Source organism: Podarcis raffonei, chromosome 4, assembly GCF_027172205.1.
Source record: "Podarcis raffonei isolate rPodRaf1 chromosome 4, rPodRaf1.pri, whole genome shotgun sequence".
In the NCBI taxonomy this organism is placed as follows: Eukaryota; Metazoa; Chordata; class Lepidosauria; order Squamata; family Lacertidae; genus Podarcis; species Podarcis raffonei.
In genome coordinates, this window is record NC_070605.1 from 58406354 (window position 1) to 58422801 (window position 16448).

The window sequence follows — 16448 nt, forward strand, 5'->3', positions numbered from 1 at the left end:
CCTAATTGCTTGGAAGACATTCAGACTGATTAGCAAAATGGAAATATAGAAAAACAGAAGGATTGTTGTGCTGAAGTTCAAAAGTGGCTTAGTGGGTGGGGTGGAGCTGCTTGCCATGGAGAAAGAGGTGAAGGAACAAGGTGGCATGGAGGTCTGCGCTGTGCAAACACACCAGTTTGGCTCTGCTAATGCGTTTGCACTGTGCCAACTCTCCCTCCACCTCTCCCCATCTCTTCTCTCTCCTGGTAAATGTGTAGCTAGCATAGTAGCTCCATTCCACTCAGGAAGCCATTTCCACCTTCTGTTGCCTCAGGCAGCAGATGATGGAGTAGCTGCAATAGCAGCCCCACAGCTATTTCTCCAAGGACCCCCTACCACCATTCCCCTCCATTGGAGGACACAGCTCTGCCCACTACACTGTGTGTCCTGGACCCCCTAATCTGGCCTGGTGCCTCAGGTGCATTCGAGGATGCTATGCCATTGTCAGTGTCAAAATAAGATTCCACTGCTGGTCCAGTCGGCTTTTGTACATGGAATGTACAAAATGGGAGGGAGCAGCATATTGTCCTTTACCTCGAGCAGCAAAATGTCTTGGGCTAGCCCTAGTGTTAATGACAGGGCACTGAAGAAAACAGGTGGGAGGAGTTGCGGAGGAACTCTTGACACCTCTCCTCACCACCACCTCTAATGTCAAAGGTATATTTATACAGCAACATCCAGGGTGGTAGTCAAAGCAAATTTTAGTCAGAGTAGACCCATCAAAATGAATGAACATGGCTAAGTTAGAGCCATTAATTTCAATAGGTCTACTTTGAGTAATTGACTATCACCCAGAGTGGGATGGGGTAGGGAGTAAATTCTACCCATATATCTGAGACAAAATGCTCCTAGAGTACAGGCTTTCATGTTAGCTATTAGAAAAATTGCAAATGCGTGGATACAGTGAATTGCTGGCTGTTCCTTCAGTATTTGATTTTAATACATATGTGCTTATTGGTTCTTACACAATATTTCCCACCATCTGGGCAGCATCTGGAAAATCCCCAAAGAGGTAACAAATATTTATTTATCCTCATTTGGAAGTTATTTGCTTGGATTGCTACTCATTTAACCTGGGCTGTTTCAAAGATTCTGTAAATTATTTGTGATTTCTAATTAGCAGATTGCTGTAAAAAGACAGCCCTTGAGCCATATAAATAAAATATCAAACATGAACCACTCTAGTGTAAATGAAAGCTGAATTCTGAACTGAACTTCAAGATATTTGCTACTCATTGTGTTTTATATGCTTAGCAAGAGGGCGTCCTTTGGTTTGTTGTATTACTGAAGAGCCATAGCTTCCATGCTAATGGCAAGTCTTTGCTCCAGGAGCTGCTTAGATCCTTCCCTGATCTACAAAGCTATCTAATTTTAGATATCTTTTAAAATCTATCTAATTTTAGATGGATGTCCAGTGCTTAATTTGTAAAGTGAGAAGTGCCATGGTCCAGATAATGTTTTGGCAAACTAGCTATGTTTATAGACTAATTTTGGCGCTGAAGTTCAACTAGCTTCCACCACCCTTGTTCCATAATGAAGTAGAGAGGGTCCCCCCCCCCTTATAAAATGCCAGGATGACATTCAGGGCTCCCTTTGGGGAAAGGGTGGTATATAAAATGAAATAAACACAACTGCTCTGTGGCCAAAAAATGCAAAACGTCTCTTGGGGTGTGTGGCAGGTTTGGAATGGAGGCATGGCTGTCTGACTGTCTGGAACACCAAGCAGAAACATTCCATGCTACAACATTTAACAGATCTCACTTGTACTGGTAAAATTTGGTGACAACACCAGTTCCCTGCTTTCCCACACATCTAAAGTGGAGGCTGGGAATGTGCATTAGACCATAGCCTGGACTTAATTAACAGCCAAGAGTAGAATTTTTTAAATTCCTTGGATTTCAAGATAAAGGCGGAAGGTGCTCCTAGCAGTGCCAGAACACAGTGCCAAATAAATCACGAGAACTTTTATTTTCCCCATTTGTTAGGATGTAGAGAGAGGTCAAAGGCATCTTTTGGAATTGGAAGTAGGGAGTGATCAATTTCAGAAGCAGAGGTTTAAACACAGCAAATGATAAATCTGTTCCTTTTCGATGAAGCTCATCTTTCTCAGTGTCAGTCTAAAAGGATGACTGAGTAGATAGGACTTCCAGGGCAGCGGAGTCTTTCTGACCTGGGAATTAAATTATTGCATTTTAAAACAGCCAGCTATTCTCTTGCTTATGACTGGGAAAAGTTCCCTTGTTCAGTGCTGTGAGAGTGGCTAGACTGCTCCTTGCCATCTTCCAGCCCAATGCATTTGCTGCCACAACAGGTACTGGATGTGAAGCCGTGCTGCTTTTGCTGGTGAACAAAAAGAGTCGGTGGCACAGTCTAATCACAGGGCTCTTCCAGGTTGCCTGTTTATTGAGCATTCATCTTGATTTAATTGCATAGAAGATATACATCTTGCTGTCAAACGATAGTGCTTTTTTGAAACAACAACACATCACACAGAAACACAAAATTTTGCTTTTTGTGTGATCTCAATGACTCCCACCTGAATGTGGGAACAGCCTCCATTGAAAAGCATTGTGTAGGTATAGTGAAAAGGTATGTGAATGATATAAAATCTCTTGCCCATTCTGTGTCATATGCAATAGCCGCTTGAAACATGCAAGACATCATTTGATGTTGCTTTCCTCGAGTAACAAACATGTGTGTGAATTTCTCTAGAGCCCTAGAAGGAACCTTGGCACCTTGAAGGAATGGTACTTAACTTATTCAATTTTTATACTGCCCTTCATCCAAGGATCGCAGGGTGGTTTCATAGGGCCACCTATGAAAATTCTGTGATTCTTTCTTCCTTATTACCACCTTCAGTAGGCCTAGATAATGACATCTGAAAAGCTTTTTACTTCATAGGACCAAACGGGAAATCTGTCAATATAATAAAGAATGAAATGTTCTGAATTGAGAGGCCAACCACCTGACTGTTCTTCTTACAAATCAAAGGATAATGTGAGAGAGTGGCAAAATTATGAATACTCCAGATGGCCTTTTTAAAACCCAGATAAGGAGGTTTGCCTGGAACTTCTCCATGCTCAGAGAAGTCAGGTGAATGTGTGTGAGTGTGTACACATGCACACATTCCTCATAAATTGTTTTTTACAACATGACATGAATTTATTTTTAAATAACACATAGTCATATCAATCAGTCAATGCAAAGGGCAAAAAGAAGAAGGAATCTACTTGGTCCTTTAAAGAGGCAGGATCTTATGGATCATTCCTGCCCTGGAATTATGGCTGCAGGGAGGAATACACTCCCTCAAGTCTGCTCATGTCAGGAGAGTTTTGGCACTCTAGCAAAGGAGAGGAAGGTTGGTTCTTGGAAACCAAATGTCCTCCAGCCTTTCTTCAGGTGTGATAACAAAGGAAATGGTCAGGCTACCTTGGAGCAGAGATTGAGAACCAGGTGCACTAGGTATATAACCAAGAGATGCAGGCAGCTGTTCAACCCTGACTGCTAATTAAGATTGGCAACAAACTATGTTTTGCAAGGCCTCTGAGGGTTACTAGCATATTCTGTACTGTATTTATATTTTATATTTGTTGTCAAGCCACTTTTTGGAGAAAGTTCTCCAAACACAGAATATAAATCCCAAAAGTAAATATGAAAAAAATGATGCTGTATTATTAATTTAAAAAATCACAACCAGCATTGTTAATATTTGGGAAAATAAAATATTCTGTGGAAAGCTAGATTCCCCCTTATCACATTTCAGCAAGTGGCTGAAAACATGGCTCCAAATTAGCTGTTGCTGAATAAGTCTCTAGCCTCCATGTCCTTCCTTGGTTGTTAGCACTTTTAGGATCACCACCACCCCAACCCACTGTGGGTTAAATCACAGAGCCTAGGACTTGCCGATCAGAAGGTTGGCAGTTCAAATCCCTGTGACGGGATGAGCTCCCGTTGCTCGGTCCCTGCTCCTGCCAACCTAGCAGTTCGAAAGCGCGTCAAAGTGCAAGTAGATAAATAGGTACCGCTCCGACGGGAAGGTAAACGGCGTTTCCGTGCGCTGCTCTGGTTCGCCAGAAGCAGCTTAGTCATGCTGGCCACATGACCCGGAAGCTGTACGCCGGTTCCCTTGGCCAATAAAGCGAGATGAGTGCCGTAACCCCAGAGTCGGCCACGACTGGACCTAATGGTCAGGGGTCCCTTTTCCTTTACCTAAAATCCAGCATTTATTGTCATGAAATCTTTAGGAGTTTTTGCCTCTTATATTCTGGTTCTTCCCTCACCCCCCTGAAGCAACTGTGTACATTTGAAAACGAAGAAAAGACCTACTTCTGAGAATAATTGGTACACATCTACCTTCCCCTCAGAACTTTCTGACGAATTTCCAGAGAGTTGGACAAATCTGCGCCTTTCCCTGCCATGAAAAGTTAATCACACTTGTTCAAATTGTTAGGGAAGTTCCTGCTCTTGGGATCATGGTGGTCTGGCTTGCATAGCTCAACTAGGGGTGTGGAATAAGGGATGGAGGCTCCTGCCTTTTGCCTCTTGAATCCCAAACTTTTTTTTGTTTGGAGTTACAGAAGGACTACTGATGCCCTTAGATGTAGAAACCCAGTCCAGTGACAGCCAAACAAACGTATCTCTTTGAAATCCATGGGCTTTAGTCATTAACTGAGTACTTCGTTTCTGTTGATTTCAGTAAGATTTAATGACAGCTAATTTCAACTGGGTTGTACCCTGGATGTTTTAGCATTTTCTTTGATTGCGTTGGACTTACACTGCAATTCTACACGTGTATGTTCAGAAGTAAGTCCCGTTGGGTTCACATATACTTCTAAGTAAACGTTTATATGACTGCAGGATTAGTTTCTAAAATTTTAAAGGATCAGACAAGAAGTCTCACTTGATGAGTGGTTAAAATGTAAATTATTTTAATGCTTTGAATCATTTTGAAAGGAACTTAATTATTCCAGGCAAATTATTCCAAGTTTTAAACTTAATTTGGGGCACTGTTCTAGTTAATGTAGAACAAAAACCCAATATCTAAGTCTAACAAATGAATAGCACCAGCTGACAAAATATTTTCTGTGCCCACAGTTACCAAATTTCATATCATTTTCAAAATGCTTTCATAGATCAAGCAAAAGGAAGGATGCAGCAGAAGATCTCACAGGGTGTTAATTAGGTTCTTATTAGTGAAAAACCCATCCTGCTCTTAAACCACAATTACTCCGAAGTAACCTACATCCACGTACATATGTTGAGGATTGCATAGCTAGTAAAACCATTTCCCCAATTAGCAAGATTTGTATCTTGAGTGTGGATACTCAGGGCAGCCAAATGTAGCAGAATGAGTAAAATTGTAATTGGCAGGTAGCAACATAGTTGCCAGGGACTCTGTGGGAGCTGCTAGCATTGTTGCTATGTTGGCTCTTTTTCTGCTGCTATTATTTGTGCTTTTGATTTCTGACGCCGAGGAGCACAGAATCCTAACTACATTTCACCAGCATTAGCCCTGGCATAGGGGCGGCCATCTTAGCTGCACCATAGGAACAACCTGTGCATGTGACTTTATCCCGAGGCATGAAAAGATAGTGGCAAGTTACATAGTTGTAGAACACTGCACATAATTGCATCACAATAGAGCAAATGTATTATATGGATCCTATTCCCCTGGAATTTGTCATTCCAGAATGTAATCAGCAATGTTCCTCATTCTTAGAATCTATTTCTTTCTTCATTAGCTGCTCTTCCGCAGTGCATTAGGTTAGTCACTGTTAACATATCCCATATTTTTTCAAACCATCTGAGACTAGGAGTGCTGCCTCCCCCACGCCCATACTTTAGCTATGTTTGCTTTTGCAGTGGAAAGGATCAATCGTCTTTTTTCATGACTTCTTGTCCCAGTTCAAAATTCTGCCCTGATCTAATTTTAATTTTAAACAAGCATTTCTGGAAAAGCACCTACGGGAACTTTCCGGATCTTCTTGAGCAGTACCAGGAAACCAAATCAGGCAAACTTTCTCTATTCTATTCCAACAGCCAGAAAAAAAGATGAGTTTTGACTGGAGGGAAAGTGGTGGTCTTTATGGAAATCTGTGTGTGTAGGGAGTTGTGTGATTAGCCATAGATCTGTGTTTCAGTAGACTTTCAGTGAATGAAAGAAGGTTCAGATGCAGCATGAGAAAATGTCACAGCTAGTCCAAAGATCTGTGCTGAGTGAGGCTGTAGGGAAATAAAGGATGCCAGCAGAGCATGCTGGTCACCGGAGGATGACATTCCTCCATACTTTGAGGTCCTAGACAAGCAGCCAAGTCTTTGAAGAATCTGAAGCATTCCTACCACCAGGAAGAATGACAAGAAAATATACACCACTTGGCCCAAGTCAAAGTGGACACACTGGCTCCACCTGCCACTTCCACACTTAACTTAAGCTGTGAAAGAAAGGCTAAAGAAGGAAAGGAAAATCTGTACACTACAAACATGAAACATAAGTGACACTGGACAAACTTAAGATGTTGTTGTTGTTGTAGTATAGTCGTTTAGTCGTGTCCGACTCTTCGTGACCCCATTGACCAGAGCACGCCAGGCACTCCTGTTTTCCACTGCCTCCCGCAGTTTGGTAAAACTCTTGCTGGTTGCTTCGAGAACACTATCCAACCATCTCGTCTTCTGTCATCCCCTTCTCCTTGTGCCCTCCATCTTTCCCAACATCAGGGTCTTTTCCAGGGAGTCTTCTCTTCTCATGAGGTGGCCAAAGTACTGGAGTCTCAGCTTCAGGACCTGTCCTTCCAGTGAGCACTCAGGGCTGATTTCCTTAAGAATGGATAGGTTTGATCTTCTTGCAGTCTATGGGACTCTCAAGAGTCTCCTCCAGCACCATAATTCAAAAGCATCAATTCTATTAGTTGTATTTAATTTTGGGTTGTTTACTTCCTCTGATCACTAGTCATGAGGTTCCCACATCTCCTGACTTCTACAAAAAGAAAAAGAAAAAAAGAGTAATGTCTGTACTCAACACAAGGAAACTAACATCAAATCAACTGGGGGCTTTTTTGCATGCTGCTTATAGTCTGTTTTGTTTAGTTTTCTATGAGCACTTATTTATCCATATATTAATGAGTGTTTGTCTTTAAAGATGATGCTGTAATTGAAGTGCGCCATAAAGCTATGCAGCAGAACTTCATTATGTCTAGTGTGATCTATTATTAAGCAGTAAAATAAAACTAATCAGTAAATGGGTGTTTACACAACTCCTCACTTAAACTCACAATGGAAAATAATGTAAATAAAAATGCTTCTGACAGTGAATAGGTGTCTTGGGGACAAATACTGGTTATGTTTGTTAATGTTTTTAGTGCCTAAGACTGTGAACTATTTATTCTAGTGGACTGAAGTAAGTGTGACTATTCTGGAGACAAAGGGATGAAGATTACTGTTTAATTATAATGTACAATATTTTAGTGATAGCAATGAAGATACAAACTTCTAGAACATTTCCTGGGAATTAATTAATGACCTAAGAGATGTTAATGGCTGAAAGTAAAACTGAGGGGCATTAACTTCAACTAGGCCATTAAGTCCCCAGAAAATACTTTGTGCAATTTGGAGTTTCTTGTCACAGTCTTGCTATTAATGGTATACATCACAATTAAAGTAGTGAGAGCAATTTCCATGGGCTTTCTGAGAAGCAAGATTGTACTCTGAGATTTTAACTGTTTCCCACCTGTGTTAGTATTTCTCGAAATATTGCAGCTTGCAAGTGTCTTGGAGGCCACAAGGCATCAGGGTGTTGGTAATAAAAAGAGAAGTAGATAATAAATCTGAACCTCATCTAAGGGGATCAATAATTGAGAAATTATCTGAGAAACTGATATATTAGCTCAGTTTTCACAATCTACAAAGCTAGGACCTACCTTTAATCAAAAGCTTTTTATATGCTAGTTTTTTCTGTTTTCTCTTTAGGGTGACCCAAATTAGGTTGAAAAGGAAGGCACTGGGTTGGGGTTTTGTTTATATAGTTGCGGGGGAGAAAAACCACACTTATCAATGGTGTATCTGCGGTACCTTCAGCATCATTCTTAAAGGTAAAGGAATTCTGTCCTCATTTCCCTATGATCACTCTTTGATCTGTCTCTGATTCTCTTCTTTTCTTTGAGCCCCTCCAGATTGGCATTGTATTGTGAGAGTATTCTGCAACATTTTTTGTCACAAAAATAGTGTGTTACTGGTGAATTGGTTCTGCTTTGCTTTGTTCAGCTATGTTTCCCTAATGATACCACGTTATTGCTGGGCTTATAGTGCAACAAATTCAAAAGAAAACAAATCACAACATTAATGTTATGAAAAGTTATGGGCTTTCAGCAGGAAGTTACAGGATATGCACTGAATGGAAATAAAGCAGTATAATCACCCCACATGTTCTGGAGGTGCAAGTAGTATTGAAAGCATCATGAGCACAAATTAGCATGAATGTGAAATAACACAACTGGGAGAGCCCATTAAGAACAAGCCCAAACATTCAAACAAAAAGTAATGGCAATGCTGGTGCAATCCACATTAGGCCAGTGCAAGTCCAACTGCCCAGTAGGTGTCAGCCTACCAGATAAAGACCAATGGCCCTACTAATGAGAGGGCTGTGCAGCCAAGACGGAAAAACATATGAGGAAGAGATGTTCATTTCTATATGGGCTGGATCTTTAAACAAAATTAAGACATTAAGTTCTACACCAGTTTGAGGAAGGTGGAACACTTCTAGGAGTATGAACTATGAAGCCAGTCTAAATAAATATTAGGAAAGAGAGTCCAGCTACATAAGTCTGGTCTTGGACAGTGTGTGGGAAAGGGTTATTCATCAAGATGAGTAAACAGCGCTCCTTGTACCAGACTGATCTCCTTCCTAGATTTCTTGGGAAATCACACATTATGTGTTGTCTACACTGCAGCTTGCCAGGGCTGATCTGTTTAATGTTAACTTGTAGAGCTTCCCCCAATTTGGCATCAGATGTTCACTTTGGTGAAATGAGAAGTGAACCCCATTTTTGCACAGCTGTAGATTTATCACCTGCCTAAATGGCTGACATTACTTCCTCCATGCTCTTTACAGTGCCTTTGCTGCTCATACAGCTTTCTCGGATTTAAGAAAATGTAGGATAATTTTTAATGTCATAGAGGACCGAACTGTCACAAATGCACAGAGGTTTTGTTGCAGGTAATATGCACAATTGTGCCAAGAACATGCACTAAGCAAGGTAACTTCAGAGCTAAACAAGTTAAATGGATACCCGATCAGCCATTGTGTCAAGTGGAATGGACAAAGCCAAGCAGGAAGCAAAAACAGCCTGGGCTGTACAATGGCAACCACAGTAGCTGGATGACAATCTGCCTTCATCCCCAGATAATCTTGTATCACATCACATTTTAGTGCAGGGGTGGATAGGGCTGCTTTCCCTTATGGGGCTGCAGGTGTAGCCAGAGGCAAAGTTGTGTGGAGTAATGGGTGTCAGTGTTTTCTTCGTCCAGTACGCTACATACCAGCTTACACAAAACCCAAAGGTTTACACATGCACGTCTCTCCTTCAAGGCAAGCAAGAAGCATTTCCTCAGCTCAAGGAAACATTTGCGCCAGGCAGAAGCACTCAAGGATGGCACAGACTGGGGCCAGTGAGGGGAATGGCCTGGAGAAGTGTACTAAGGGCTGGATATGGACTCTCAGGTGTTTTTCAGTTCAGCTGCTGCACATCAGCTGTGGCATGAATAAACTCCCAAAGTACCTGTTCCCTTGGTGAATCTATAGCATAGATAGTTCTGAAAAAGAGCTGTTGTTGTTTTTCCAAAAAGCTGAATTATGTGGAAGACCAAACAAGCACTTGAAGAGTCCGCCAATTCATTATCTGGAAATATGAAAATTCTCAATGGCAGAGAAACTGAACAGTATCAATACAAGTTCTGATGACACAGATAGAGGCACCAGACATACACAAAGTGTTTGTCTCCTTTTGAGCGTTTCTTACCCACTTTCCCCTAGACTTAATGGGGTTTGGGGACATCTTTCTGAAACTTTGTTATGAATCGCCAACAGGCTTCATTTGTTTAAATAGGGTAAAAAGAAATGGCTCATTGTGTGTTCAGAGGTAATTTCTCCCCAGACATATACAACAGCTTTTGTATTCTGATATTCTTTTATTTTGACAGCCACAATTAAAATGAAACAAACTGAAAATGCTTGGAAAGAAGGTGTAATCTTTGGCACTGGACACAGTTCCTCCAAACACAACAATATCTATCTATCATCTATCTATCTATCTATCATCTATCTATCTATCTATCATCTATCATCTATCTATCTATCTATCTATCATCTATCATCTATCTATCATCATCTATCTGCACATACATCTTTGGTAATATTTGCAAAAACCAAGGTTGCTTCAGACTTCTTGAAAAAAGGAAGGGTAGCTGTCAGAGGCTCAGGAGCAGAAGCACAGGGGAGAGAGCAAATAGAGAGCGGAGGAGAGGAATCCGAGGGGAGCGTAGGGGAATATGACAGTGACCCGAGAGATTCCATGAGCTTCTCCAGCGAATCAGAAGATTCCCAGAAGGGGGCGCCTATGGTAAGGGCAAGGGAAGTCCCAGGGGGGACGCTCCAGAAACAAGGGACCAGCGGGGACTCCCAAGGGAGCAGCGGAGGATCAGGACCAGTTCCCCCACCAGAGCACAGTGGGGGGGAAGAGTCACATGAGTCAGGACCAGCCTCTCCTCCAGCGGGGAGAGAAGATGAGTCAGGGATAACCACGCCCCCATCGGGAAGTGGGGAAACGGAGGGAAGGCCAGGTCCAGCTAGCCTCCCCGAAAGAGGGAGCAGTGACACAAGTGTAACGGTCAGAAGGAGAGTGGGAGGCTGCGCGCGCGCGCCAAGTTCAAATGTGCAGGAGCGCGGGACAGCAGAAAACCCGGATTGGGAGCCAGGTCCAAAAGCCCGAAGGAGGGAGGGGGAAGAGTCAGGGGACTCAGCGTCAGAGGAGTCTAGGGTGAGACCCCGACTAGCAGGCGGACCCAGAGAAGGAAGGAACAGAGGAAGAGGTGGAGTAAGGCTAGAATCTTAAACAGGTGTCAAGGGGGAGGAGATTCAGATGGAGCTTCGACGGTCTAAGGTACAGACGTAGCGTTGCACGCTGCGCGTGTGGAAGTGAAACTGAACTTCAATAAAGACTTTTATACTAGAGAAAGAAGCAGCATTGGTCTTGTGTGAGCTGGGACCTTGGGCAGCGCTGACAGTAGCATTTCTAGAACATTAGTAATATTTTCATACTTCGAGTTTTATTTTAAAAAAAAGGTTAAAGAAAAATATATATTTAGGAATGTCAGTAAATTGTCTATATTAATTCATGTATGAAATATTCTAACAGGAGTTACTAGTTTTTAATAATTTGCAGCTAAAGTCCCCCTCAAATAAGTAACATTTTAATATTGGAATCTAAAGCATGTTTACACAATTATTGTCATTTATGTTGGTGATGTATGTTATATGTACAAGAATATGGGGGAAATGTACCCAGTGGGCTGCTAGTGAATTGTGTAGCTTATTTTCTAGTGTAGACTTTGAAGCCTTGACTGCAAGACTTTCTGGCTACACAAAGTGATGTGATAAAATTAGCTGAACGATAACCATAATGCTCACAAGAAACTGAGTTTGCACAGCAGAGTTGGGAGTTATTCAGATATGCTGAAAGCAAAGATGCAATGAAAATGAAGTTACAGGATGCCATTGTGTGCTATTATTTTACATGTTTTACACAGATGAAATTTAACCTGGAGAAACAAAAGACCAGTCCCTTTTATTTCCTATGTTCAGGTTGTGAGGCTGTGTACTTACGGTACATTTAAAGTGCCCTCACCCAAGAATCCTGGGAAATGTAATTTTTAAAGTGTGTTGGGAACTGTAGTTCTGTGAAGGGTAAACTACAGTTCTCAGGAGTTTTTCAGGGAAATTATGTACTTGATTGTGCTTTAAATGTATGGCATGTATGCAGCCAAGGGATGTGGGTGGTACTGTGGGTTAAACCAAAGAGCCTAGGACTCGCCGATCAGAAGGTCGGCGGTCTGAATCCCCACGACGGGGTGAGCTCCCGTTGCTCGGTCCCTGCTCCTGCCAACCTAGCAGTTCAAAAGCATGTAAAAGTGCAAGTAGATAAATAGGTACTGCTCCGGCGGGAAGGTAAACGGCGTTTCTGTGCGCTGCTCTGGTTTGCCAGAAGTGGCTTAGTCATGCTGGCCACATGACCCGGAAGCTGTATGCCGGCTCCTTCGGCCAATAAAGCGAGATGAGAGCTGCAACCCCAGAGTTGGTCACGACTGGACCTAATGGTCAGGGGTCCCCTTTACTCACTTTTATGTATGCAGACACAGAGTTCCTGCTTAATGTAGCATGAATGATGTCATCTACACAAAGGAGGGATGTATCAGCAAGCATAAGGAAACTGCAAGGTGCAGAAGTACAGAAACTAGGGGAAATTCTCCAAAGTATGTGTGCAGAGGGGGACTGTCAAAGCAAACCAAGGAGGACTGAGCATGTTCGATGACCAAAAAATACTCACTGAACATTGGGGGCAAGATAGAAAAAAGAGTGAAGGAAAATGGAATGGAGTGGCTGAAATTCTCAACAGCAGCAGGTCTTGCTTCGTAAGGAGACATTCTATTGAGGGCCCACTTGTTTGTTTCTTTAAAAAAGGTTATAAACAGAATTTCTTTTTGTCAATTGAAATTTACTTTACCAGATATGGATTGCACACTTTAGTGCAAAATACTAGAGGAAAACACCAGAGTCCCAACAATACAGTATTTTTTCTCTATATGTGTGTGTTTATAGTTTTTACCTAGTCAAGGCAAGCAGGAATACCTCGCCTATTTTTATGCTGTGAGAAGCTTCATCCTTTGAGGTTTTTAAAAAATCACAAGTTAGCTAGATCTGATTTCCTCTCCTCCTCCACTGTGTAAAAGCTACTGTCCCCAAACTGTGTAGCCTCAGTGATGTGCTGTAGAATAGTTTGTAGCCTCAACAGAAAACTTTGGTTTCACCAAAATTAATAGCCCAAACGACCAGTTGTTGTTGTTTTTATGCCAGCCTGGATTTAATTCATTTGATGCTCCTAAAATTCAAATATGCATTCTCAGATCAAGCATCCTCTATAAGCACAATTAATTTCACTGTGGACTAAGTTTTGTGTATCTCCAAGACTGGAAAGATTAGATGAACAATTAGCGGAACTTGCTTAAAAGAGCCCTTTTGCCTGCTGCACCAGTAACCAGGATGTATAGGACTTCAATGGAGAAGCTAGGTACTTCTTTTTAGAGTTAGCCCTATTCAAGGCTATATTTCTAACCACACTTGTTAGGACTCAAGGCAGCAATTCTGTGCACACTTACTGGGGATGGGGGTGGGGAGGGGCGGAGAAGACCCCACTGCGCACAGCGCAGACATTACTTCTCTCACTAGATATGCATCAGATTGTGCTGCAAATCCACTGAAATCACTGGAATTCACTTCGGTGTACACATGCTCTGAGCAGAACGCCGGTGCCAGTTCCTTCAGCGGACTAAAACACAACCCTTCTGTCGTGGGCGGCCAGGTGTTGAGATTTACTACCACCAGGTGAGGGGGAGTGATGGTCATTTTATCCGCACCCTGATCCTGTGCTACGTGAGACAAAAGGGACACCTTTCAAGGTAAGCAAGTTTCGATTCTGACGTAGGCAGACAAAACTATTTAAAATCCAAGCACTTCCGCTCACTGCACTCCTCCATGTAGACCTAGATGCGCCTGGCTCGGCTGTGCAACGGATTTGTGACCGCAGCAAAGGAGAGCGTGCGCTCTTATCTCCTAGCGCGCGGCTCGACTTCCCGTCGCCTCCTCTCTCCTTTCTTCCACGGTGGGGGCAAGCTTGAAGTTTACCCGCCGGCGGCCCTTTCGGGGGCGGCGGGAAAGTGTGCAGGCGCGTGTGCGCGTCCGCAGTGCGCGCGCGCCGTGGAAGGCGAGGGGGCTCCGCGTGGCCTCTCTCTCTCTCTCTCTCTCTCTCTCTCTCTGTGTGTGTGTGTCTTTCTCCCCCTCACCCCGGCCCGCCCGCCTCCCCCGCTTCCTCTCTCCGAGAGGCCGCGTGGGTGGGTGGTTAGCTGGCAGGGAGAGCTGGGTGGGTGGCTGCGCGGCTGCTTGGGAGGGGGCGCAGACAGGTGGGCTGGCCCAGTGTTTCAGGCGGTCGTGGTCGGCGACGGGAGGAAAAGGAAGGGGGCGGCCGGGAGAGCAGCGGAGTCAGGTGACTTGACTGACGGACTGACTCTCTCCGCGTGTGTGTGTGTGCGCGCGCTGTGCGCCTCAGTCAGGTTGTGGTGCAGGCGGGCGGAGGGGGCGGCCTGGCTGTGTGTAGGCAGCAGGCAGGCTGGCGAGAGAGCTGCGCGCACCGAGCGGCGCCAGAGGCGCCTGGAGACTCGGGCATGTGATAAAAAGCAAAGAGGGAGGAGGAGGAGGGCGAGGAAAGAGGGGAGGGCGCCGGCTATAGATGCGCCGGGACTTCGCAAGCGAGGGCAGCCGGCGGGAGAAACGTGCCTGGGAGAGAGCACGCGCTCGCGCGCTCCTCCTTCCCTCACGCGCTCCCTCCCGGGGAGGGAGTAGCGGCTCGTGGACCTACGAGGCGAGGCGGGGAGCTCGCTCTCTCCCTCCCTCCCTAGGAATCCCAAGCGGCGAAGGAGCGGCACCCGCAGTGCGAGGCTCCCCCTGGCTGTTTGGAGCGGGCTGAGCGAGCAGGGGCGGGCGAAGGGGGAAGCCCAGGGAGCTGCAAGGAGCCGCCGCCGCCGCCGCCGCCACTTCATCCTGCGGCACCAGGAGGCAGCGAGCGCGAGAGGAGAAGCAGCCCATGTGCGCAGGTGGGCAACACCCGTTTCCACCGCATTGTCAGCCCCGGGTGGCTGCAGCCATGCGGGCGGCGGCGGAGAAGGGGGGCGAGTAGGGCGACGAGCCAATCGGGAGACCGGCTGCTGCCTCGGTGGGGTCTGTTTGTGTGTCTGAGGGAGAGATGTAGCGCACAACTTGCTGCCTTGCTTTTGCTGGATGGAGGTGCAGGGCTGCAAGAGTGAGTGGTTATTCGCGGTGGTGGTGGGGGGTGGCAATCGGTTGTTTTGCTCCTCACCCCCCCTTCCATTGGCTGTCTAAAAATACATATGCATGTAACCGTACCTATAGCTCTGTGTGCGTGTTGTGTGGCTAATGGCAACGGAGAGGGTCCCCCCCCTTTTAGCGTGGCTTGCTTGTGTTTTGTTTTTTTACTTGGGGTTTTGGACCGAAGAAGTACCGAAGCGAGGGGCAAGAGAGTAAGAGCAGCGTGTGTACCTCTTGACAAGTGGCTCGGCGTCGTCGAGCGGGCAGGGAGCCTGGCATGTGCAGAACACAGCAGTTCTAGAGTAGTAATTTCCAGGGAGAGGGAGACGAGTCCGCTGCTGTATGTGCTGTGCAAGATATACAGTGAAGCAGTACAGTCTGGTGTTAGATAAAATTGCTGCTGTCCATGCGGGTTCAGATTTTGGGTTAAACGCATCTAACACAACAATTCTGATGACTGGCAGGAAAGTCGTGCATGTGGGGAAAACAAAACCTCTTATAGGAGACAGCTTGTCTCGCTTTTCTGACTAGCAGAGTATGAGAATAATATTACCATGGCAGGGGAATCAGGGCTGAGGGTATTTGTTGGAGAGCAATGTGTTAAATTGGTTGCATGAAACACTCTTGATTCTAACACAGAAGTACTCTTTAGAAAATGGACAACGCGGCAACATGTACGTTGCAACATAAATAGAATGGGGAAAACTTCTATCACAGAAGTACGCTAGGCTTCCGCTGCAATCTTGTATGCCCTTGGAATTAACGTGGCTTACTTTTGAGTAGACACCGATAGGGTTGCGGTGGAAACCTCTGTTTACATTTTTAGCATACGTGGTTTGTGTACTAGCTTCTGATATGTATATGGGTTGTCTATAGAATAACCATAACATTTAAATAGTTGCTTATTGCACATTTGTGTGTGTGTGTGTGTATTTCATACAAAGCTAATCAGGGATGTTTTAATGTTGCTATATATGTTATTGTAACCCCCCCTGAAAGCTGTAAAGTATTAAATATTAAGACAATGAATGCATCTTATTTTTCCTAACCTTTACATGGTCTTGAGTTAATATAGAAGAAATACTTCAAGGATGCAATCCTGTACTTAAATTTCCTGGGATTAAGCCCTACTGAATGCACTGGGACTTTCTTTTGAGTAGACGTGCATAGAATTGTGCTGCAAAAGAAACTGTAGCTATCTTTATGCCTATATTATTAGTGGGAATGATTGAGTCTCTTTAACACAATCTAGGCTAGAGTTTGG

The 16448-nt window shown here is 44.3% G+C and overlaps 1 protein-coding gene across 3 annotated transcripts in view; it reads left to right on the top strand.

Moving 5' to 3' along the window:
* The first annotated feature begins 14657 nt into the window (after positions 1 to 14657).
* DIPK2B (divergent protein kinase domain 2B) overlaps positions 14658 to 16448 on the top strand; it is a 183706-nt gene continuing 181915 nt past the window's right edge. Inside the window, exon 1 of one of the 3 annotated variants that reach the window (XM_053386864.1) lies at positions 14658 to 14952. The gene's annotated coding sequence lies outside the window, so the exon portion shown is untranslated. Of the gene's footprint in view, positions 14953 to 15027; positions 15159 to 15201; positions 16019 to 16448 lie in introns of those variants that run through there. The other 2 variants (XM_053386865.1, XM_053386866.1) reach the window with 2 other exon arrangements.